This window comes from Phascolarctos cinereus, unplaced genomic scaffold (genome assembly GCF_003287225.1).
Source record: "Phascolarctos cinereus isolate Bilbo 61053 unplaced genomic scaffold, phaCin_HiC Scaffold_3;HRSCAF=262, whole genome shotgun sequence".
NCBI lineage: Eukaryota > Metazoa > Chordata > Mammalia > Diprotodontia > Phascolarctidae > Phascolarctos > Phascolarctos cinereus.
In genome coordinates, this window is record NW_027555736.1 from 166896315 (window position 1) to 166920347 (window position 24033).

Sequence of the window (24033 nt, forward strand, 5' to 3'; positions counted from 1 at the left end):
TTAGAAATATATTTTCAGAAATAGTCAGTATTGGAATTTGTTTTTCTCGGCTTTTTCTTTCTTCCCCCTTGGGGTAAGGTGCTATTATACCCATTTTATACCTGAGGAAATTGAAGCAGAAAGAGGTTAAATGTTTTGTCCAAGGTCACACAGCTAGTCAGTGCTTAAGGCTGGATTTGAACTTAGATTTTCTGGATTCTAGGTCTGGCACTCTATCCATTGTACCACTTAACTGCAGTTCTTGTCAGCTTTTCCCTCAAAGCTATATATCACATAGGGCTCATGACTCAGAGATCAAATTTAAAATTTAACTTTATAGCATTCTTTGGGGCCATATTACAAAGAGACATTCATTTTTGAACTTCTTGTTTTTCGTATTTTATTTTTTCAGTTCTCTCTGTAGTTTCAGTATTGGGTATATTCACATGGGCATACTTATATTTTCTGCTTGTAGAATTTGTTTGTTACTGAAATTGTTCATTCTAGCCACTTTGTGTTTAGAATTTGAAATGTATGAAGTTTTGTTTATTTTTTTAATCTTGTCTATTTTTGCTAGAAGCGATCAGTGGATTCTTTGATTTGGTTTTCTGCATTCAGAAGTTGTGGGCAATTTTAATGTATTTTTATACTATAATACAGAAGTTATATAAAATATAATAACAATGTAATAATGATAATATTCAGGTTTTTTAATTTTTTATGTTCTTCTGGAAACTTCTGATCAATTTTTCTTTCTGCCTCCTGTATTTTTTAAGGGCCAGACTCTGTTCTCAATACTTCCCTGCCTCCTACTCAGCAACTGCCTTCCTATCTTTTTTGGAACTTGAATTCTGAGGCTCTCTTTTCCTGAGAGGTGTACTGGGACAGCTATTTCTGGAAGGGCCTCAGCAATGTTTCACTTCCCGCATGATTTTCTCATACTAGTTACCTTTAATTTTTATTTATAAGTATCATCAGTCACTTCAGTTGCACTAGTAAATAATCTCCTAAAAGGAAATATAGCAGAACATGTACCAGGAAAGGATTGAAGGATGGTTAATATACTTCTTTTCCATCAATTTTGGAAGACTTCTTGTGCCTTGCTATTTAGTTGAAGAGAAGTGGGATGGGCTGGGTTCTCTTAGGTCTCACCTATTGGAAATAGCAAATGGGAGCAGGAAGGAGTAGGAAAGGAAAAGATTTAAGATGAAAGAAAATTTGTTGTCTATGGAATATATGTTCCACAGAGCACAGTGGAAGAAGTGAGTAGCTGTAGAGTGGCATATTGTGGTGGAAGGTGGAGGGGGGGGTAGGAGTGGAGGAGAATGGGAATAAAGGTTGGGCAGTGGGAGATGGGAATGCTACTTTTATGATTGCCAACAGGGATTCAGAATCACATGGGATTTCCCCACAGCAATGAAGGTGTCTTGCCTACCAGGCTTTGGCTCTGATGACAGTAGTAAGAAGAAAAAGCTAAGCTAATGAAATTTTTATTCATTTTGCAGAAATCGTAACTTAAAAAGGAGACTTCACCCCAGTTGTTGTGAAGCACCCAGAGATGCCAATAACAGATTTGTCCTGGCCCTTCTTTTCAGTCTTCTTACTACCTTTTGAACTTAAACAAAAAATCCCTGCACTGCCAATTCCAGAACTGACTTCAGGAGAACAAATGGGTCAAGTGTGCATACTACACCCATACCAGAACTGAGAATTTATAAAGGTTAATTTGGAGTCACAGTCTGGATTTTTGATACTTGGAAGTATTTGAAAGTAATCTTGAAACCTTCAAGAGCACTTTGAGGGGAAGGCACTGACTGTCAAAGGAAGTCATACAACTGCAAAGATTGTGTTTGGTGGATTTTTCTGTCATGTGATCTAGACTGGTCCATTGCTGCAGCAGTTATTCTAGCTCCAGCATCACTGTCATGACTGTGTCAGGATATTGACAAGGAGTCAGGCTAAGTCCAAGGTAAGATAGTAGCTTGTCTATCCATAGCCCATTTAACAGAATTTTTCAATCTTTTAAAGATAGAGCATTGAAATAGGGACTAAATCTATGATTTTCTTGGTATAGGAACTTCCAGATGAGGGAATTCCCTCGACCAGTGCAGATATTCATCTTCTTTCCAATTATTCTTAAAAACTGCCTAGAGAACTAAGAAATGAAATGACTTGCCCAGGGTTAAACAATCAAGAAGCATACATCAGGACTTGAACCTGTATTTTCTCAGTGTGGGGGCCAGCTTTCTAACCATTACTCTACACTCTCTTTTATCGTCAGAAAATAATTTTGGGGGAGTGAGCTTTTGGCTCATGGCAGAGTAGTGGGTAAGAGTATAGCAGATTTTTCCCTACCATTCTTGTACAAAGATTTAGAAAACATTTCAGACTCAGTTCTGATTGTGAAATCAAAGGAAAAAATCAGAGTGAGCCATATTTCAAGCTCAAATGAGATAGAGAGAGAGATGAGAGGTGGGGAGTGGGAGGAGGTCTAGCCTGGAAGTACCATGTTGGGCCTTCCAATGCAGTGACTAAACGAAGGCCTGCCTACAGCTGTGTACCAGAGTAAGAGGAGGTCCCTTAAAGATCTGGCATAGAAGGTCAGGGAACAGGAACAAATGCCCACTGGCAATTTTGTGGCTTACTTTCTAGTGCTGGGTTACAGATGCAGTGGGGGTGGAGGATGGGATGGGAAAAGGAGTGGTAATAGACCCTGGGGCCTAGGCTGTGTACTGAGTAAGAGTTAGCATAGAAGAAAGCAGCACTTGTGTGACTGTGACCCCTACTCATGCCCTAATACAAAGTCCAAACTCAGCAAGTAAGGGCTGGAATGATGTGTAAACAACAACAACAACAACAAAATCCCAGTATAAAGACTTGTTCTGGTGACAGGAATGCCTAAAGTTTTTCTCCTAAATTCCATTTCAGATATGTTCACAAAAAATGCCTGTGTAGTATCCAGCTAGAGATGCCAACTAGTCAGTTGGTCATGTGAAACTTAAGCTCAAGAGAGAAATTAGGATTGGATTTATATATCTGGGATTCATCTTCACAGATCTAATTGATGTCATGGCATTTGAAGAGATGACAAAGAGAGGACAGGCAGCTAGGTGGTGGAGTAGATAGGGCATAGGGCAGGAGAACCAGAATGGAACAGGGTCAAAAAAGTTAAGGGCGAAGAGAGTATCCAGAAGGAATAGATTGTTAGCAGATGAAATTTGCAGAGAAGTTAAGATACTATTCTCCACCTCACAGTTCCTAACTCTAATAAGAATTACTCAGGGTCTTTGAGTCACAGTGATTTAGAGAAAGAAAATGTCTCATTCGCAATTCCTCAGAACATAGTTGTGAGGAAAGTGAATAAACAACATTTACAGAGGACCTCAGAAGATTACTTTCTTTATCCTGTCCACATCAGTTCTGTGCCTGGGAAACTAAATTGGTGCCTTCTAAATTTTACCCATTTTGGCCTTTCTCCACTCAACTCAGAATAACTCAAGACACAGCCTCTCATCATTCTCTTTTTTCTTTAAATTTTTAAAAATTTAATTTCTTTTCCTTCACACCATAAACTAAAGCACAACCTTTGTAATAGTTAAGCATAGTTGACAAAACAAATTCTTGTGTTGACCTTATCCAAAAGTTTGTGTCTCATTTTGTATATTGTTCCAGCACCTCTATAGGACGTCTACTTCCAGATGTCTAACAGGCAATTGGATTTTGAAGTGTGAAGGTCAGCAGAGAGGTTCAGGCTAGACTAGTAGATTTGAGAATTATCGTATAGAGATGATAATTGAATCCAGCATAGCTGAGGAGATCACAAATGAAATAGTGCAGAGAAAAGAGAAGAGGGCCCAGGATAAAGTCCCCTGGGACAACCATGGTTATTGGGTATGACCTGAATAGAGATTCAGTGAAGTAGCGACTGAGGAGTGATCTGATAAGTAGAAGAGGAACTAGTAGAGAGTCGTGTTTGAAAACCTAGGGAGAAGATAGTGTCAAGAAGAGGGTGATTAACAGTATCAAATGCAGTGGCGGTGAAGAATGATGAGGACTGAGAAAAAGCCATTACCAAATCTGGTAATTAAGAAATCATTAATAACTTTGGAGAAAGCTATTTTGGCTGAATGATGAGGTTGGAAGCAGGACTAGAGAGAGTTAAGAAGAGAGTGAGGAAAGTAGTGGACACACCTATTGTAGGGGGCCCTTTTGTAGAGTTTAACCACAAAAGCCAGGAGAGATAGGGGATATTAGTGAGGATTTTTTGAGAATGGAGGAGAGGTTGGCATCAGTATATTTGTAGGCAGTAGAGAAGCAGCCAGTAGACTGGGAGAGACTGAAGATAAGTAAGAGAGTAGGGATGTTAGAGGAGGCAGTGTGTCAAAGAAGACAGGATGGAATAAGATCAATTGTTGCATATAGAGGGTTAACCTTGGTAGGGAGAAGAGCCACCTCTTCATGTGAAACAAAGGTGGAGGAGGAGAAAGTGGCAGAAGGCACCTGAGTATTGTTACATGAGGAAGAGCAAAGAAGAGAGAGCTCTCAGCAATTAGACTCAAATTTTTTCAGTGAAATTTGAGGCAAGGCTCTCAACTCAGAGGGTGGGAGGTGGGAGAGCCATGGGAGATTTCAGGAGGGATGGGAAAGTTTGGAAAAGCTGCTTTGGTGAGTAGGATAGTGAATTAATTATTGGGGAGGTATTGCTTTACTATAGTGTATAGACCTTGTAGTACTTTTTTTTTTTTTTGCACATTGTCTCTTCTTTTAGATTGTGAGCTTCTCAAGGGCAGGAGACTGTCCTTTGCCTTTCTTTGTATCCCCAGCTCTTTATCTTATCATTTTCCCTTTTGGAATATTGTATTCCATGCTTTCTACTCCTTTATGCTGGAAGCTGCTAAATCTTAACTGATCTTGAATGTGGTTTCACAGTATTTGAATCCTTTGTTTCCAGCTGTTTACAGTATTTTTTCTTCAACCTGCAAGCACTGGATTTTGGCTGGTCTTGGAAGTTTTAATTGTGGGTTTTAGAACTTGACCATTGAATTCTTTCTGTACTTTGGCCTCTGGTTCTAACATATCTGAGCAGTTTTCTTTCCTGATTTCTTGAAATATGATATCTAAGCTCTTTTTTTGGTCATGATTTTCAGGTAATCCAGTGATTCTTAAATTATCTCTGCTTTGTTCTGTTTTCCAGGTCATTCTTTTTTTTATGTCAGATGGTTTGCATTTTCTTCTTCTTTTTTTCAATATTGACTTTGTTTTAATATGTCTTATCTTATGGAGACTATAAACTCTTTGGTAAAGATCCCCCCCACCCCCGAAATATAGCAAAACATGAAATGGGAAGGGATTGGGGGATGGTTAGCGCCTTCCTTTTCCCCTTCCCTTTTGGAAGACTTCTTGTTTCTTTGCTAGTTCCGTTGAAGAAAGATGGATGTGAGCTCACAGTGTTTGGCATCAGCAGCAGTGTGGGAGTCCTACCTACCCAGCTTTGACCTTGATATTATTAGACAGTAGGATTAAGGAAAAGAGCTAATGATATTTTTATTGATTTTGTAGAAACCATCACATGAAGTGGAGACTTCATCCCAGTCTGCCCAGAGGAACCATCAGGACCCAGAGACGCCAATAACAGATTTGTCCTTGCCCTACTTTTCAATCTTCCCAACTTTTTGAAACTACAAAACCACAGAAATATCCCTGAGTCTCTGCCAATTCCAGAACTGACTGAAAGGAGGACAAATGGGTCAGGTGTGCATACTACACTCATGCCAGAGCTGTGAATTTATAAAGGTTATTTGGAGTCTGCATTAAGATTCTGATAATTGGAAGTATTTGAAAATGATCTTAAATCCCTGAGGCAGAGCTTTGAAAAAGCACTGTTTTGCAAAGGTTTCCAAAGTGGGCGATACTACTCTCTGGGGGTGCTGGAACAATCCAGAGGGTGGTAGTAATTTGAAATGATGCAAATTTTTTTTTAAAAAAAAAGAGATTAGAGAAAATAGATTTCTAGGGAGGTGCTGAGTAACTTTTTTTTTTTTTTGGAATGGGGGTGGTAGGCCAAATAAGTTTTGGAACCTCTGAGAGGAAATCTTTCATCTGTAAAAATTATGTTTGTTACTGATTCCTATCACATAATGTAGATTGGTCCATCACTACAGCAAGATGTTGATTCTAGCTCCAGCGCCACTGTCATGACTGTGTCAAGATACTGACAAGGAGTCAGGCCAGTTCATAGTTATGGTAGTGGTTTGTCCATCCATAGTCCATTTAACAGAGAATTTTGTAATTTTCTAAAGATGGGGGTTAAGACCTATTTTCAGGTATTGTACCTGTGACTTTACTGGTACGAGGAATTCCTGCTTGAAGAAGTTCTCCCTACCAATGCCTGCATTTTGGCTTCTCTCCAACTTCTTTTCTTAAAGAATTGCCTTGAGAATGGAGAACTGAAATGATTGGCCAGGGTCAAATGACCAAAAACTGTAAAAGTCAGAACTTGAACCCCTGTTTTTTAGTGTTGAGGCCAGCTTTTTATCACTATTTTATGCTTCTGTTCATATTTAAAAATAATTTTTTTTTTGCTGGGCATGAGGTAGTATCCCAAGTTATTTTCATTTATATTTTGCATAGTTGTAATTATGAACAAATTTTCTTGTGGTCGTTACAGTTTGTGTGTCTTTTGAAAATTGTTCATATGCTTTAAAAATTTCTGTATTAGCTTTTAATCCATTTGATTTGTCAAGTTTCTGTAGATTTTGATTGTTAGTATTTTATCACTTTTATCTTTCTTTTCTGCTCTCTAAGGCGAAACATAGCATAACTAATCCCTTATCAACCTGGCAGCTCTTTGTATATTCAAATACAACTATTATATCCTTTATAAGTCTTTTCTTTTTTAGGCTAAGTATCACTAGTTGATGCTCATATTATGCTCTCACTAGTCTTTCCACCATTTTGTTCTTCCTCTGGATGAACAGTTAGTTTGTAGTTTGTAAATACGTCTTAAACTGTGGTACCGGAACTGAGCACAAGTGGGTATACTGGGGAAGGCCACAAGAATATTGACAGCTGGAGCCATCTTGTTCCTTCTGTGTTTCTAGTGCCTTCTGAAGGCTTCTCAGAGACTTGACAGCATTTGTACTGAGTGTTGGTTATAGTGGTTATGTCAGGAGCTAGGAGAAACTAAGAGCTTTGTGAGTATTTCTCTCCAAACTCAAAGAGACTGAAGGAGGATGCCCAAGTCATCTGTGTCTTCATTCCTCTGTAGTCTACACTCTTGACTTTCTAGAGTTTTTACTTCCATGGGATCTTTTGGTGACCTCAGTCCACATTTCAGCTTCCTTTTGTGTGTTGTTTTTCCTCGTTAGAATGTAAGCTCCTTGATGACAAGAACTGTTTTTCTTTCTGCTTGTATTTGTATTCCCAGAATTTAACACAGTGCCTGGCACATGGCAGGCACTTAATGCTTGTGAATTAGATGTTGATTTTAGGAATACATTATTCCTGCCAGCTGATTTCCCCTCAACCTTAACTCTCCCTTTTTTCCAATTTGTGCCTCTTTCTTTATTTTGAATAATGCTAAACTTTTTAGTTTTTTTCTTTCCTCTTTTTATCTAGTTCTATAATTCTTCAATTTTTTTTGCCTCTCAGTTAAGTAGTAAAGTAAAATTTCCCTTCCTCTCTTCCTCTTCCACTTATTTTTAAAATTAGCTTAAAACTTTTTTCTGTACCATTTTCTATTAAAAATAAAGGACCTCTTTTATTCTTTTTATTATTTATCTTCCCTTTCTGTTCTAGGATGTTACTCTTTGATTTCTGTACCTTACAACGATTCTTTCCCTCTTTAGTCTCTGCATCCCTCTGAATTAAAGCTTCTAAGGTATTTATTTTAGGTTCCCTATTCTAAATATAGTCAGTCCTTAAATTTTATGGGGTTAATGTTCCTGAAAACTGCACAAAAGTAAAAAACACAAATGTTGATATATTGAATCTATGGGAAATAAGGGGGTCAGGTTTCCTTTACCACCAAAAACTATAATGTTTCACTAAATTGCTGAAAATAATTAAATTGCTGAAAATAAACTTTTCTGCATATATATTTCTTTATAACAAAACATTAATTCTGATAATATGACTTTTCCTAACACAGTAACCATAACCCATAAAATTCAGGGGACAGGATGGGGACGAGCAAGGGCAGTGATGTCAGAACCACCATGTAAGAAAGGTAAAGGGGCAGGGCAACCTGCCATCTCTTTTGATTCTGTGGTTGGTGTGAGCTCTGAACTCCCTCCCAGAGTAGCTCTTCCTGGCCTGTGGACAGCTGCAGGGGTGGGGATTGCTGCTTGGTACAGGACGGTTTGACCACCATCTCATTTACCTTAGTTGCTTTTCCATTTTTTCAGTACCCTCATCAAGCTTGAGAGAAGTACTTTCTAGAGCAGACTCACAAACACGTTTATGAATACTTTCCTCCTTTTTGCCGATTTAAGGAATAGTTGATTTGTTAACACCAAACTTGAGGTTGACAACAGTTGCAGACATTGCAGCATGAAGTTTATCTGACATTTTTATTTCCTCACTAAGGCACATCACTGGCTTTGTACACTTGGACTTAGAGTCCAAAGGTTTTGCACGATGCTTTAGGGGCATAACTGCAACTCAAAACTTGAATTTTAGAAGCAAATGATAAAAATATGTAATGAATGCACAGGGTGCTCTTTATAATGGTAGGGTGAACAAGACCAGCGAAGCACCTAGCAGCATATCAGCCACTCCGCAAACTTGAGCACATCTCACCTCTAATTTTTTTCTCTGCTGTGAATAGTCTCAAATGTGTGTGGGTCCTGTTCTGTCTGTCCATGCCCTTCTAACCCTCCTAGATAGCATTTGTCCCTAGGTACTCTAATTTCCCCTATTCCTGAGCCATAGGATGAGTGGTCTCTAAGCACTGAATCTTGCAGATTATATCCCTTATAGGGTCCCCATCTCCTTTTACAGAATCTTTTAGCCCTTGGGAGTTTTCATCAGTGGTTTCCCCTCCCACCACTGAAACAAAGTTTCCCCCTTCTTTTCTTTTATTTCAGTTCCTTCTTTTGCCTCTTTACCCATTCTCCTGCGGCTCTCTTCTTCCTGAGAGACTGTAGTTCTTTTTACCCCTTTTTACATTTATCCCTCATTGTTAACCCTTGACTTGTTTAGGGTGTTTCATGTATTCTTCATCTTCCTCCTCCCCTCTCCCCTTTCATGTGCCCTTCTTTTCTATAATTTAGTCCTACAAAAGCATTGATTCAACTACTCCCTATGGTGTTGTGAGGTTTAGTCCATGAGTTTCAGGCCTGCTTATCTACCATCTCTTCTTTTTGCCTTGTGTTTGTCTTCTTGTGTAATTTTAGAAAGAAGTCTCTTAAAGGACTCTTGTAAGGGAGAAAATCTGTTCTGCCCTAATTATGCCAATTGTAGGGTAGCATACCCTCTGAGAGAATACTGAGATACCAAAAAAAAAGGGGCTTATACCAGCTTGGTTATTGATAAGTTTTATTAGAATTATTTAGATTAATTAGAGGAGTTTGCTCACAAGAAGCCAGTCATCCTAGGTGGCAGCAGAACAAAGTAGCATTGTGTATCCCTGCACCAACCCCAGTCCAGGTCAGTTATTATATAGAAACAGAAGAAAGAAGGCATAGTGCCAGGATGGCCCCAGGTTATGTGCAGGTTTTCCCATGGGATAGTTACAGCTTCGTTTACTGTTTACATTTTTTTTATGCTCATTTTTATTGAAAATCCAGATTTGGAGGGTATATCACCTCAGATTGCATCTTGAACTTCTTTGCTCTTTGGAACACATTACTGTATTCTTTCCTACGGTTTCTTGTGGGTGCAGAATAGTTTTGTGTTATTTTAATTTTCTTTCTTTTACATTTGAAGGTATTCTGGGTTGCAGAATTTATTGTTTGTCATTAGAATTATTAAATTTAACTTCTATGTGTCTTAAGAGTTTGCAGCCTAGGTTTTTTTTTCTTCTGGAAGTGATCTGTGGATTCTTTCATTTGGCACTGTGTTTTCTGCGCTCATAGATTTTGGGCAGTTTTCTCCATATTATTTATAACACTGTATCATACAAGTTTTTTGACTTGCCATATTCTTCTGGAGACTTTTCCTTAAGCTGTCTCTATACATCCTGTCTTAGAGATCAGTATGTTTTACCTACATGGATATCATGTTTTATTTGAATGTTATTGCTTTTTGTTTTTCTTCTTCTATACTGGCCTTTAGTTTTGAATAGTTGTATTCCTAGTTATCTTCTCTTTTGTTTCTTTAGTGAGACTTGCCACTATAGATTCAAATTTTTCTGTTCTTTTGATTTTTTTTCTGTTGTGCAAGACATTAATTCTGCTTTTGCAGTTCTTTATTTTAAACCATTTGGGAATATCATGCTGTGGTTCCATGCCTTCTTGGGAGTTCACTGATTTCTCTTCTTTATCAGGTATTAATTAATTTTCCTTTGTTTTGCAGTATTTATTCTAGATGCTTAAACTCTTAGATGATTTGCAGCCATATTACCTTCTGTTGTTAATATCTTCCCTGTGTTGAGCTTATGCTCAAAGTTGTTTTTTTTTTTTTGTGAGGCAATCAGGGTTGAGTGACTTGCCCACAGTTACACAGCTAGTAAGTATCAAGTGTCTGAGGCTGGATTTGAACTCAGGTCCTCTTGACTTGAAGGCTGGAGCTCTGTCCACTGTACCACCTAGCTGCTGCTCAAAATCTTTAACTTGAGTTTTCTTCTTCCTGAGATCCTAATTTTAGCCTTTTCCCCCTAACTATTCTCCACTTTCTGACTTCCTCCTAATGGATTGTAGTTTACCTGGTGGCTAGACTTTATGTAGTCTCAGTCTCCCACTACTTTGGGCAAATCATGTTTCATCAGCCTCAGTCTCTGCCAAAGTGACCTCTGGGAGGACAGAACTGGCCCTGGCTACATTCTGAGCTCTTTCCCTCAGGCTTTGTGGAGTACTTCTCAGCCACACACATACGCACATGCATGCTTATTTGCTCTAATACACCCTGATTTTCTCCGTTCCTCAGTTCTCAGAGAGCACTTAATTGCTGCACAGGTTGCTGTCACACTGCTTTCTCAGCCCAAACAGGCATCAAACTATTGTGTTTTTGTTTTTGTTTTTTGCTCAGGAGAAGTAAGTGGTAGAAATTTAAGCTGCTGGAGCTAGTGGAGCAACCCTACCTACATGGTGGGAGGTTTGGGAAGGGGGTGCTGAGTGAGCAAGTTAAGGGGTTGTGGTGAGCCATCTCTGTTATTAGTTCATTGAATTGTTGTCTTAAGGTTCTTGGTGTCCTAGACAGTGGAGACAGCTAATATTATTTTATAGTTTGTATATAATTCCAATTTTAGAGAAATTTGGGAGATTGTGAGAATTAAAGAAAATGTCTAGTCTTCTTTCTTGTTGGTCTCATGACCTGGATTCAATTTACATTTCTGTAGGGAGTTTCTAGCCTGCCAAAAGTTGCCAATGCATTCATCATCTTATTTGATTCATACAAAACCTCCACGAGGTAAGTAGTGCAAGTGTTACATTGAACAAATGGGATAACTGAGTCCATAAGACTGAAATTATAGCCAAAGTCACATAGACAACAAGGGGTAAAGAAAGGACTCAAACCTGTGGACTTTATTTTAAGTTGGGACTTCATTTCACTGAATTAGCTTAAAACAAGTGTTCTCCTTTTGCAACCAATTAAATATCCAGACTATTCATGATCCTCCTCAGTGGTGCACTGCAAAGGGGAGAGGTAGGTGAAAATTTAAAGGAAAGGATTCATATACAGAGGCAGACCAAGTAGAAGCAGAAAGGACTAGAGGTAGTTTAAAATGGAGCTGCCTGTGTCCTAACATACAGGAGGCACATGAGTGCACGTTTTAACTTCGACTCTCATGAGTGTGTATGTGTGTGTGTGTGTGTGTGTATATATCTATATGTATATATGCAGAGAGACATATATATGCATATAAATCAACATGAATATTTATATGCATATATATGTCTCTGTGTGTATCTATATATATTTAATATGTATATATGTGGGCATTTTATGGAGTCAGATTACCTGAACTTTTGACTTAGTACTTTTTTGACCTTGAGCAAGTCACTTAATCTCTTAAGACCTCAGTTTCCTTTTCTGTAAAATAAATGCTTGGGACTAGATGGCCTCTGGGAATGGGACTGGTGATTTCATGGAGTAAATCCTCTGTGGAAAAAACAAACAAACTGTTATCTGTCAATGCAGGTTAGTACTTTCTTTACAATTTAGAGCCTTGCTAGTAATGCATACCAGAGGTACAACGTGAACTCAGGTCTCCCTAGCTTCAAGACTAGGTCTGTTCACTGTCATTCTGCCTCTCATCCTCTCTTATTACTAATCTCTCCATCCTCCTCTTTGCAGTCATCCTTTGTTACAAAGAATAAAAAGAAAAATGCAGTACAGGAAAATCATCTAACATAGCAGCTTAATTTGAGCGTATATGCGGTGTACCACATACATAGTGCTCTGCCCCCTTTTCCCCCAAAAATGGGAGTAGGGGAAGGAGGTGAATCTACCCGTTTGCAAAGCCACACCTACACTTTCTCTCCTGTGTTGTAGACACCTTCAGGAGCCACTGCAGCTGCAGCTCCTCAGGGCACCCCCAGAGGGCGCCAAGCCGAGAGCGTTCTCCTGTGCTTTCTTGCTTGGGCTTCCTCTGGAGCTCGCTGTCTGTCCTCCTCTAAGAGATCCAGGGTGGAGGCTCCCAGGCCTCCCAGGCCTGATGGGGGTGGGGGGTGAGGAGCTGATGTCAGCCTCGGGCCTAGGAGGCCCCATTCCTGGTGTCAGAAGGTCTGAGAGGCAGCCTGCCCGGCTGCAAGTGAGAGCCAGGCTGCCCTGGGCCATGGGGAGGGGCTGAAATAGAGGACCCGAGTGAAAGAGAGTCCAGCCCACTGTAATCTAAATCAACACGTAGGTGCCATGGATAAAATGACCAAAAAACCGCACACAAAGTTACTTTTTCTTAAGGAATTTACATTATACTGATAGGATATAATGTGTAAAATGTGAATTGTATCTAGCGTACTATAGCAGTGCATGTGTACGTATGTACACATATGTGTATATACACATATGTACTTCCATGGGAGTTGGCACACGAGGTGGGCCTTGGGACGATGCTAGGTAGTCTAAGAGCTGGAGGTGAAGAGGTAGAAGAGAAAATGGGAGCATGGGAGGAGATGGAAGTGCCAAGTTCAAGCAATAGCCAGTATATCAGTTTGTTTGACATGGAAATTCACGAAGGGTAGAGTTGTGAAATACCGTTTTCCCTTGACGTTTGTTGGGCTTAGGGGTGCAGCACCCCCACAAATGTGAAAAAGCACAAATAACTCTAGGCCCCACCCCAAATCTCTATTTTTAATCATTCTGAACAAAACAAGTTAAACAAGATACTGTGCCCATGAAAAAGTTGCAGCTTCTACAGGAGAGATTAGTATGCTGCATATTATGTAGCTAATGGAGTTGCAGCAACTGCTTCAGGGTCTCCTATGCAAAGTAACTGAGTCTAAATAGTAGAAAAAGCATTCCTAAAGAGAGTAGGTAGTCATAGTTCTTTAGTGCACTGAAACTTTAAATAACATTTAACTCTTTATAATAAATTTATGTATGTTTGTAGCAGTAAATTATAGGATAGATTAATAAATACGGCATGAATTTATGACAATAATTTTTTGAAGTTTTCTTTGTATATGCATGTTGTCTGCAATTTTCTACAGTGTGCCACAAATCTCCCAAAATTTCCATTTGATTATCAGTGGTCACCAAAACCATGAATGTGAAATCCAGGAATATCAAGGGATACCTGTATTCCTGAGAAGATGCCAGATTTGTAGGAAATAAATGAGAGGAAAGAAGTTTGGCTTCCTTTTCTGAGGGTTTGGCTCTGAAATGGAGGAGAGACATTGGATGAGAACTTTTTTTTTTTTGGTGGTTAAATAAGGATCTAGGTAGCACAGTCAGTAGAGCATTGGTCTTGGAGTTAACAAGTCTCGAGTTCAGATGTGGCCTTAGACATTTACTAGTTTTGTGACCCTGAACAAATCACTTAATCTTTCTGTGGTTCAATTTTCTCATCTGTATAATGAGGGTAATAAGAGCACCTACCCCCAGCTTAGGAGGATAAAATGAGATGTTTGTAAAGCACTTTCAAATTTTAAAGTCGTGTATAAATGTTATTTATTAGTTATTAGTAATTGTTGCTTTCCCCGTGTGAATTAGGGAATTCCAGAGCCAGTCTAACACTTCTCACCCTCAGGTTTTTGTAATTCCAGACCCAGCATACTATCCACTGTGCCACCTTAGCCAGAGGAAATTTATGACCCAGAATTCCCCCAAACCTGGTTGAGCAGCGATGGTGAATAAACAGCATTTACAGAGAACCCCAGAATATTGTGTGCCTTACCCCATCCATATGATGATCCTTCATTGAAACATCTAATTCTATGCCTGACCAATTTTGTGCCCTTTAAATTTTATTCCACCGAGGAATTGCCCCATTTACCTCACACTGGGAAAAGCTCAGGTTAGTACTTCTTGTTCATATTTTTTTATAAAATTCAGTGTATGAGTCTTAACAGTACAATGATTTAAACTGCTAATACTAATACCAGTATTAAATGTTAATACTAAAATGCTAAAGTATTTATTTTAAATAGTGCAGTTATACCTTTTTTTCCTCAGGATTCATTCCTCCAGAACAGCAATAAACAATAGCAGTCCTACCCTACTAAGTGCTTTAGTTTTTTTTTTTCTCACAGTTTTAGTAACAAGATGGTGCAGTGCATGCAGTGTAGTTCAATGCCTGAATTTTAATTCAGAACATCATAGCACAGTAATAAATTATATGGAAATAAATGTCATAGAATAATTATTTTTTTAAAGATTTAATTGCTTTTCCCAATATCCATGTGCAGTTTGTTTGTATATAGTTTGCATGTTGTCTACTCCATTAGACTGTAAGCTCCTTGAGAATCAGGATTTATCTTTGACCTTTCTTTATCTGCCCAATGCTTAGCACAGTGTCTGACATATAGTAAGTTCTTAATACTTATTAGTAACTGACTGGCTCCAAATGACATCAGTATAAAAAGGTTATATTATAAACAAATTAAAAGAAGAAAGAAGAAATTACTTTTCAGATCTATGGATGAAGAAAAGTTTATATGTAAACAAGCAATGGAGACATCATATAAATAAAATGGACAGTTTTGATAATGTAAAATTATTTACACAAATATATCTAATATAGTAAAAATTAGAAGGAAAATAGGTAGCTGATAAAGATATCTTTGCAGCAAGTTTCTCTGAAAAAGTCTTCATATCCAAGATATTTAAGGAACCATTTCACATGTGTAAAAATAAGAAGCATTCTCCAAGTTAATAAATAGTGAAAGGATATGAACAGCTTTCCAAGAAGGAAATGTAAGCTATCAACGACCATGTTAAAATGCTGCAAATCATTATTAATTATAGAAATGCAAATGAAAACTCTGAATTTCCACCATATCCATTAGATTGGCAAAGATGACAGAAGAAGAAAATGATAAATGCTGGTATTTGAGCGCTGCAAGAAAACAAGTACACTAGTACACTATTGGTGGAGTTGTAAATTGGTCCCTTAGCTTATTCTATCTAGAAATGACCTAGAATATTGTTTTGGGGATAATGTACTTGTCAAAAGCCTCAGCAATATTCACTTTTCCTATAAAAAATTGAAATACAGTGGCAAATACACCATATAATTTCTACCTTGAAATTGTATTTTTAGTTTACATGGGTAGAAGAGTCTAAGACCAATTTGGACTTAGAGTAAATCATATCTCAGATTGTTTTTTTTGTTTTTTTCTCATGCTAGTTGAATAATAAGTACTATGCAATTTGAATCAGGATTCTTTGATCGGTGATATATTTTTCTTAGCTGCTTGCAAAATCCTGTCTTCATCAGTGTAGACCTGGAGTTTGAAAATGAATGATCAAAAAGCATTTATTAAGCACTTCTTATACGCCAGGGACAGCTATGTGGCATGGTGGATAGAGTACCAGGCCTAGAGTCAGGAAGACATCTTCTTGAGTTGAAATGTGGCCTCAGACAATTACTAGGTGTATAACCCTGGGCAAGTCCCTTTAACCCTGTTTGCCTCAGTTTCCTCATCTGTAAAATGAACTGGAGGAGAGAAATGCCAGACCACTCCAATACCTTTGCCAAGAAAAACCCAAATGGGGTTATGAAGAGTCGGACACAACTGACAATGAGTGAACAACAACAACAGGAAATGTGCCAAGATCGAGGGTTATAAGTACAAAAGTGAGAGAGCCCACCTTCGCAGGATTTACATCCTTAGAGAGACAGGCAACATCTGTACAACAGGCAAGGGAAAGGAATGTCCAGGGAGTCAGTGCATCACTGGATAGAGGATGGAGTACTGTTAGACAACATTGTATCTGAATGAGTTGAAACAGGTGTATCTCCCTCAGGAATGATGGTTTACCTACCTGAGACTGAGGCTTATGGATTGCGTGAGCTCAGGAGTTCTAAGATGCAGTAGGACTAATCCAATCTGATGTCCTCACTAAGTCCAGAACTGATTTGAGGAGCCCTTAAGGGCCACCAGGTTATGTAAAGAGGAACAAATAAATCTTGGTTAGAAATGGAGCAAAACTTTCATGTCGGTTAGTAGTAGACTCAAGCCCATGAGGCCACTGCACTTGAAGCTTAGTGGAGATAAGGAGACCCACTCTCTAAAAAAAGACAAAAAAATTTCTGTTGATTTCTGGTGGATTCTCTCAGTGATATATATCCTTAAATTTCAGTATTTCTAGAAAATCTTCTGTGTCCTGAAAAACGGTGGTTAGGATCTTAATATCCAGTCATTTAAATTATCTCTCTGAACTTGACTCTAGTTATAGAATTTCTACTGGTAAAATTTTCATTTTTTCTTCTAGTTTATTTGCTTTTTTAAAAAATCTTGCTGATTGTGAGTTTCCTTTATTGGTTTCATGTTCCTGTTCAAATATTCTTCCTTTTTATCTAATGTGTTGATTTTTGTTATTTTGTCTTGTTCCATTTTTGCAATGATTTGTTCATTAGAGAAGACCCAGTGTTTTTTATAAGTAGCATAATATTTCCTTGTTTCCGTTAATTTCTTTTTTTTTCATTCTTAAATAGTATTTTTTTTCCAATTATATATAAGGACAATTTTTGGCATTTATTTTTTCAGAATTTTGAGTCCCAGTTTTTTCTCCTTGCCCTAGCTTCCCCTTACCTAAAATGGCAAACAATTTGATACAGGTCATCTGTGTACAATTATATAACACAAATTTGCATATTAGTCACAGTTGTGAAAGAAGAAACAGATCAAAAGGAAAACAATATGAAAAAAAGTGAAAATGGTATGCTTCGATCTTCATTCAGAGTCCATCATTATTTCTCTGGATGTAGATAGCATTTTCCATCTTGAGTTCTTTGTAATTGTCTCAGATCATTGTATTACTGAGGAGAGCTAAGTCATTCTTAGTTGATCATCACAATGTCTTCCTGGTTCTGCTCATTTCACTTTGCGTCAGTTCATACAGGTCTTTCCAAGTTTTTCTGAAATCTGCCTGCTTATCATTTCTTATAGCACAATCGTATTCCATTACATTCATATGCCAACACATGTTCAGCCATTCCCCAATTGATAGGTGTCCCCTCAATTTACAATTTTTGCCATCACAAAAAGAGCTGCTGTAAATATTTTTGTACATGTATGTCCTTTTCCTTTTTTTATGATCTCTTTGGGATACAGACCTAGTAGTGCTATTGCTGGATCAAAGGGTATGCATAGTTTTATAGTCCTTTAGGCATAGTTCCAAATTGTTCTCCAGAATGGTTGGATCAGTTCACAACTCTACTAGCAGTGCATTAGTGTCTCAATTTTCCCATATCCTCCCCAACATTTATAATTTTCCTTTTCCTTGTCGTATTAGCCAGTCTGATAGATGTGAGATGGTACCTCAGAGTTATTTTAATTTACATTTCTCTAGTCCAGGCCTACACACCCTGTGACCCGTGGGCCACTTACAGCATGCCAGAGGATTTCCTCTATATACAAAGGATGTTTTCCTCTACATTTTTTGCTGGCCTCTCAAAATCCTTTGCTTCCAGCAAGGAGCATGAGGGCCTCAGGTTGTGCCTGGCCTGCTCTAATCAATAGTGATTTAGAGTACTTCTTCATATGATTATAGATAGTTTTGATTTCTTCATCTGAAAGCTACCTGTTCATATCCTTTAATCATCTGTCAATTGGGGAATTGCTTGTATTCTAATACATTTGATTCAGGTCTCTATATATTTGAGAAATAAGGCCTTTGTCAGAGACACTTGCTGTAAAGATTGTTTCCCAGCTTTCTGTTTTCCTTCTAATCTTGGTTGCTGTGTTTTTGTTTATGCAAAACCTTTTAAATTTAATATAATCAGATTGTCTGTTTTACATTTTGTAATGCTCTTTATCTTTTGTTTGGTCATAAATTCTTCCCTTCTCCATAGATCTGACAAGTAGACTATTCCATGCCCTTCTAATTTCCTTATGGAATCACCCTTTATGTCTAAATCTTGTGCCCATTTTGATCTTATCTTGGTGTATGGTGTAAGATGTTGGTCTATACATCATTTGTACCATATTGTTTTCCAGTTTTCTCAACAGTTTTTGCAAAATAATGAGTTCTTATCCCAGAGGCTGTTGTCTTTGAGTTTATCAAACACTAGGTTACTATGGTCATTTACTATTGTGTCTTATATACCTAATCTATTCCACTGATCCACCCTCTATTCCATAGCCAGTACCAGATAGTTTTGATGATTATGCTTTATAATATAGTTTGAGATCTGGTATTGCTAGGCCACCTTCCTTTGCATTTTTCTGTTAATTCTCTTGATATTTTTGACCTTTTGTTGTTCCAGATGTATTTTGTTGTTATTTTTTTCCCAGCTCTGTTAGATAATTTTTGGTAGTTTGATTGGTATGACACTGAGTTAAGTACATTAGTTTAGGCATAATTGTCATTTTTATTATATTGGCTCAGCCAGTTATCCATGAGCAATTGATATTTTTCCAGTTGTTTAGATCTGACTTTATTTCTGTGAAAAGTGTTTTGTGATTGTGTTCATATAGGTCCTGGGTTTTTTTTGGCAAGTAGACTCCCAAGTATTTTATATTGTTTACAGTTATTTTAAATGGAATTTCCCTGTTTCTTACTGCTGGGCTTTGTTGGTGATAATATGGAAATGCCAGTGATTTATGTGGATTTATTTTACATCCCACAACTTTGCTAAAGTTGTTAATTATTTCAGGTAGTTTTTTAGTTGATTCTCTAGGATTTTCTAAGTATACCCTCATATCATCTGCAAAGAGTGATAGTTTTGTTTCCTCATTGCCTATTCTAATTGCTTTAATTTTTTTCTTCTCTTATTGCTATGGCTAACATTTCTAATACAGTATTGAATAATAGTGGTGATAATGTGGGTATCCTTGCTTCATCCCTCATCTTATTAAGAAAGTTTCTAACTTACCTCATTACAAATAATGTTTGCTGATAGTTTTAGATAGATACTGCTTATCATTTTAAGGAACATTCCCTTTATTCCTATTCTCTCTACTGCTGCTTTTTGTCAAAAGGGTTTTCAGCATCAACTGAGATAATCATATGATTTCTGTTGATTTTGTTATTGATATGGTCAGTTATGTTGATCGTTTTTCTAATATTGAACCAGCCCTGCATTCATGGTATAAATCTCACTTGGTCGTAGTGTATGGTCCTTGTGACATGTTGCTGTAATCTTCTTGCTAGTATTTTATATAAAATTTTTACATCAATATTCATTAGGGAAATTGTCTGTAATTTTTGTTCTTAATTTTAGCTCTTTCTGGTTTAGGAATCAGTACCCTGTTTGTATCATAAAAGGAATTTGGTAGGATTCCTTCTTCACCTATTTTCCCAGATACTTTATATAGTATTGGAATTAATTGTTCTTTAAATATTTGATAGAATTCACTCATGAGCCCATCTGGCCCTAGGGATTTTTTTCATAGAGAGTTCATTAATGGCTTGTTCAATTTTTTTTTCTAAGATTGGGTTATTTAGGCATTCTATTTCTTCATCTTTTAATCTGGGTAATTTATATTTTGGTAATGATTTTGCTCATATTGTCAGATTTTTTTGGCATATGATTGGGCAAAATATTTTGTAATGATGGCTTTAACTAACTTGTTTGTAGTCTTACCTCCTTTGCTGTCCAGAATACCGTGTTCTATGACTTCCAGTCCTTTATTATTGCAGCTACTAGGTCCTGTGTAATCCTGATTATAGCTCCCCAGTATTTGAATTGTGTCTTTCTGGCTGCCTTCAGTATTTTTTCCTTGAACTGGCAGTTCTGGAATTTGGCTATAATGTTCCTTGGAGTTTTCATTTTAAGATCTGTTTCCTGAGGTGATTGGTGGATTCTTTCAATGTCTGTTTTGCCTTCTGGTTCTAGAACATCAGGGCCATTTTCTTTGATAATTTCTTGGAGTATGATGTCCAGGTCCTCCTTTTGATTATAGCTTTCAGGTAGTCCAGTGATTCATAAATTATTTTTCCTGGATCCACTTTCCAGTGAGGTCTTTTACGGTTTCTTCTATTTTTTCATTCTTTTGATTTTGTTTCATTGATTCATAATGTGTCATAGAAACATTGGCTTCCACTTGCTCAATTCTAATTTTTAAGGAATTATTATCCATAGTTAGCTTTTGCATCTCTTTTTCCATTTGGCCAGTTCTACTTTTTAAGGAGTTGTTTTCTTTTTCCAAACTGTTGATTCTTTTTTCACGATGCTCTTGAATCGCTGTTATTTCTTTTTCCAATTTTTCTTCCACCTCTCTTATTTGAATCTTAAACTCTTTTTTGAGTTCTTCAGTGAGTTCTTTCTGAGCTTGAGACTAGTTCCTATTTTCTTTGGGGTTTTGCCCATAAGTGTTTTGATGATGTTGTTCTCTTCAGAGATTGTGTCTTGATCTTCCCTGTCATCATAACAACTTTCTATGGTCAGATTCTTTTTTTGTTGCTTTTGATCGTCTTTTCTGGCCTTTTTTCTTACTTTTATATTTGAGCTTTTCTCCTGGCGTGGAAGGGGCACTGTCCCAAATTTCTTGTGCCAGGGGCTGCAGGCCTTGGCAATTTACCTGGTGCTGCACTGCTGTTACCCTGAGGCCATTGGGGGATCCTCGTGTCTGGTACTACACTGAGGGGATTGTGGAGTGGGAGATGGCTGGTGCTACTAGAGGCTGTAAGAGTCTGGCAGCTTACCTGATGCTGACTTGAGGCACATGGTGGGGGTCTGGACATTGGAGTCTGTCCTTTGTCATCTTCCCTTGTGGAGGGATATTGAGACTGGTGACTACCTGTTTGCTTGGGGCTACACTGAGGCACATGGACAGTCTCAGTGCTGGTGTCTATCTGTTTGCTTAAGCACTTAGGGAATCCAATGCTGGAGTCTGCTTGTTTGCCCAGGGTTATGCTGAAGCATGTGGTGGGCTTTAGTGTTGGTGTCCATCAGTTTGTCTGGCTATGCTGAGGCACTTGGGGGTTCCCTGCACTGGGCTTTCTTGTTGGGCACATAGAGGATCTTGGTGTTGGTGTTTCCCTGCTCTGCCACACTGGGTCTCAGGACCTCCCACTGGCGTGCTGAGGAGGGGTTTGCTGCTGGCTAGCCAGGATGTTTGGCTGTACTCTCCTTTCACCAGATTGAGACAGACCTTTTTGCTGACCTTCCCAGTTTCTTAGGCTGGAAGATTGTTTCACCCTGTCTTTTTGCTGGCTCTCTTTTTCCAGGATTTGTTTTGGGATGCTGTGTTATAGTTGTTTGGCGACAAGTATGGGAGAATTAAGGCAATTTCCTACTTACTCTGCCATCTTGGCTCCTGGAAGTTTCCATTAATAATTGTCTTAGAAAATCTCGTTTTCACAAATAACAAAAAAAAATCCCATTTTGAAGCTTTTATCTAATGAAGCTTTCTCATGTCCCATTGTAACAATGATTTATTCATTTTATTTTATCAATCAATGACCGACTGTTGGTTTCAGGCTATTATATTTAAAGAAAATAACCAATTTATTAATGCTTGTATTGTGGTCTAGGAAGGTCAAGGAGAACTAATTCAAGTTTTTCTAGGTTCTTAATCTGTCATTGAATTCTATTTATAGGTCTTCAGTAAACTATCTCAGTCTACCAAAAGCAGGAAATATGGAAGTACTTGAACTGGGAATGGCCTAAGAAATGACTAACACCTTCATTTTTACCTTTTCTTAATGGCAAAAGCCATTTCTTGTCCAATATTAATCCAGTAGAATAATAGTATTAGAGACTGGGGTCTCTCAGATCTTAAAGCCTATGACCAGGATATTTGTCTCCATGGTGGGGCTCTCACACTTGCACAGACACAGGAAGAGGAAAGAAATTTGCTAACAGAATTTCTTTCTCTTTTTTCAGAAATCATTGATTGGTTTCAGGAACCACTGATTGAAGACTTCACTTCAGTCTGCCCAGAGTAACCATCAATACCCAGAGACCCTGGTAACAGATTTGCTCCTGCTTCTGTCCTTAGCCTCTTCAGATAATTTAAAATGTAACTAAAATCTTCAAGTCTCTTCCATACTCAAGAATAGCTAAGGTGAGTGGATTAAGTAGCATATTCTACCTATTTCAGAACAGTGAATTTTTATAGCTCAACTTGTAGTCTTAGTCTAGATGCTAATCCATTTTGAAGTAATCTTAGATCCTTCAGCTTTGAAAAAGAAGACTATCTGGTTTTACCTTCTAGAAGCCCTACACAACTGTATTCCAAGGCCTGATAAAGAATCCACCAAAGAGCTGAGTCTGATGAGGAGCTAAAATGAAATTAATTCCCAGGTTTTGCGAGAAAGAGGCATTACCCAAGAAAATATCTGCTTCTAAAGAGAATATATTCCTCTATTGCTTTTTGAACCCAGAGAGATGAAGAATTAATAACTGGATAAGCCAGTAGAAATTGAGAGGTTGGAATTAGTTGTGTTTTTCTGAGAAAGCTGATTATTGCTTATACCTGGCAACACACCCACACAGAAGGGTTTCTATGAAGGAATGACATAGTGTGAAGGTGACAAATCCTTACCATATGTTCAGGTCAACCAGTAATTGCTTCTGCCTAGATTGCTGTTCTATGTTACTTATCCTAGAAGTCTTCATTGACTGCTTACAATGAGAATGTAAATGAGACAGTTCTAGCATGATCAGACTAGAGGCTTTCATTTTCATTCACATTATGCTCAAGGCCATTGAAAAGTCTTTAGGCAAGGAGAAAGGGAAGAATAAAAGAAAGAAAGATCTTGAGGGCCAAAAGAGATGAGTTCACAAGGATTTCCTTCTTTAAAAACAATTTGACATTTATTAAAAATACTACAGAGGAAGTAGAGAAGAGGGTTCACAACAGAGCTTTAGGGGACACCTAGGAGACACAAAACAGCAGACGCTGGATGCAGATTCAGTAAAAAGAGAGTGATGGAACTAGTCGTACAGGTAGGAGGGAAATCCAGGAGAGAAGAATGTTATGAAAACCTAGAAAAAAGTGTATTGTGGAGAGTGATTGACATTGTCAAAAGCTTGAAGAGAAGTAAAAAAAGGATTAGGATTTAGAAAAAGCCAATTAGATTCAGCAGTAAAGAGGTCACTTGTAATTTTGGAAAGAACAGTTTCAGCTGAATGATGAAGTTAGAAGCCAGATTGTAGAGACTTAAGAAGAGAGTGAGAAGGGGGGCAGCTAGGTGGTGCAGTGGATAGAGCACCAGCCCTGGAGTCAGGAGGACGTGAGCTCAAATTTGACCTCAGACCAAACACAACATTTACTAGCTGTGTGACCCTGGGCAAGTCACTTAACCCCAACTGCCTAAAACTTTAAAAAAAAAAAAAGA

The 24033-nt window shown here is 37.9% G+C and overlaps 1 long non-coding RNA gene across 13 annotated transcripts in view; it reads left to right on the top strand.

The window, feature by feature from the left end:
* The window catches only part of LOC110199368 (uncharacterized), a 230504-nt gene that overhangs the window by 12420 nt on the left and 194051 nt on the right, over positions 1 to 24033 (top strand). For 11 of the 13 annotated variants that reach the window (XR_002322011.2, XR_002322000.2, XR_013485369.1 and 8 more), the window contains 4 exons: positions 1485 to 1948; positions 5539 to 5730; positions 14346 to 14596; positions 22577 to 22757. This is a non-coding gene — a long non-coding RNA (uncharacterized LOC110199368). The remainder of the gene's footprint in view (positions 1 to 1484; positions 1949 to 5538; positions 5731 to 14345; positions 14597 to 22576; positions 22758 to 24033) is intronic. The other 2 variants (XR_002322025.2, XR_002322015.2) reach the window with 2 other exon arrangements.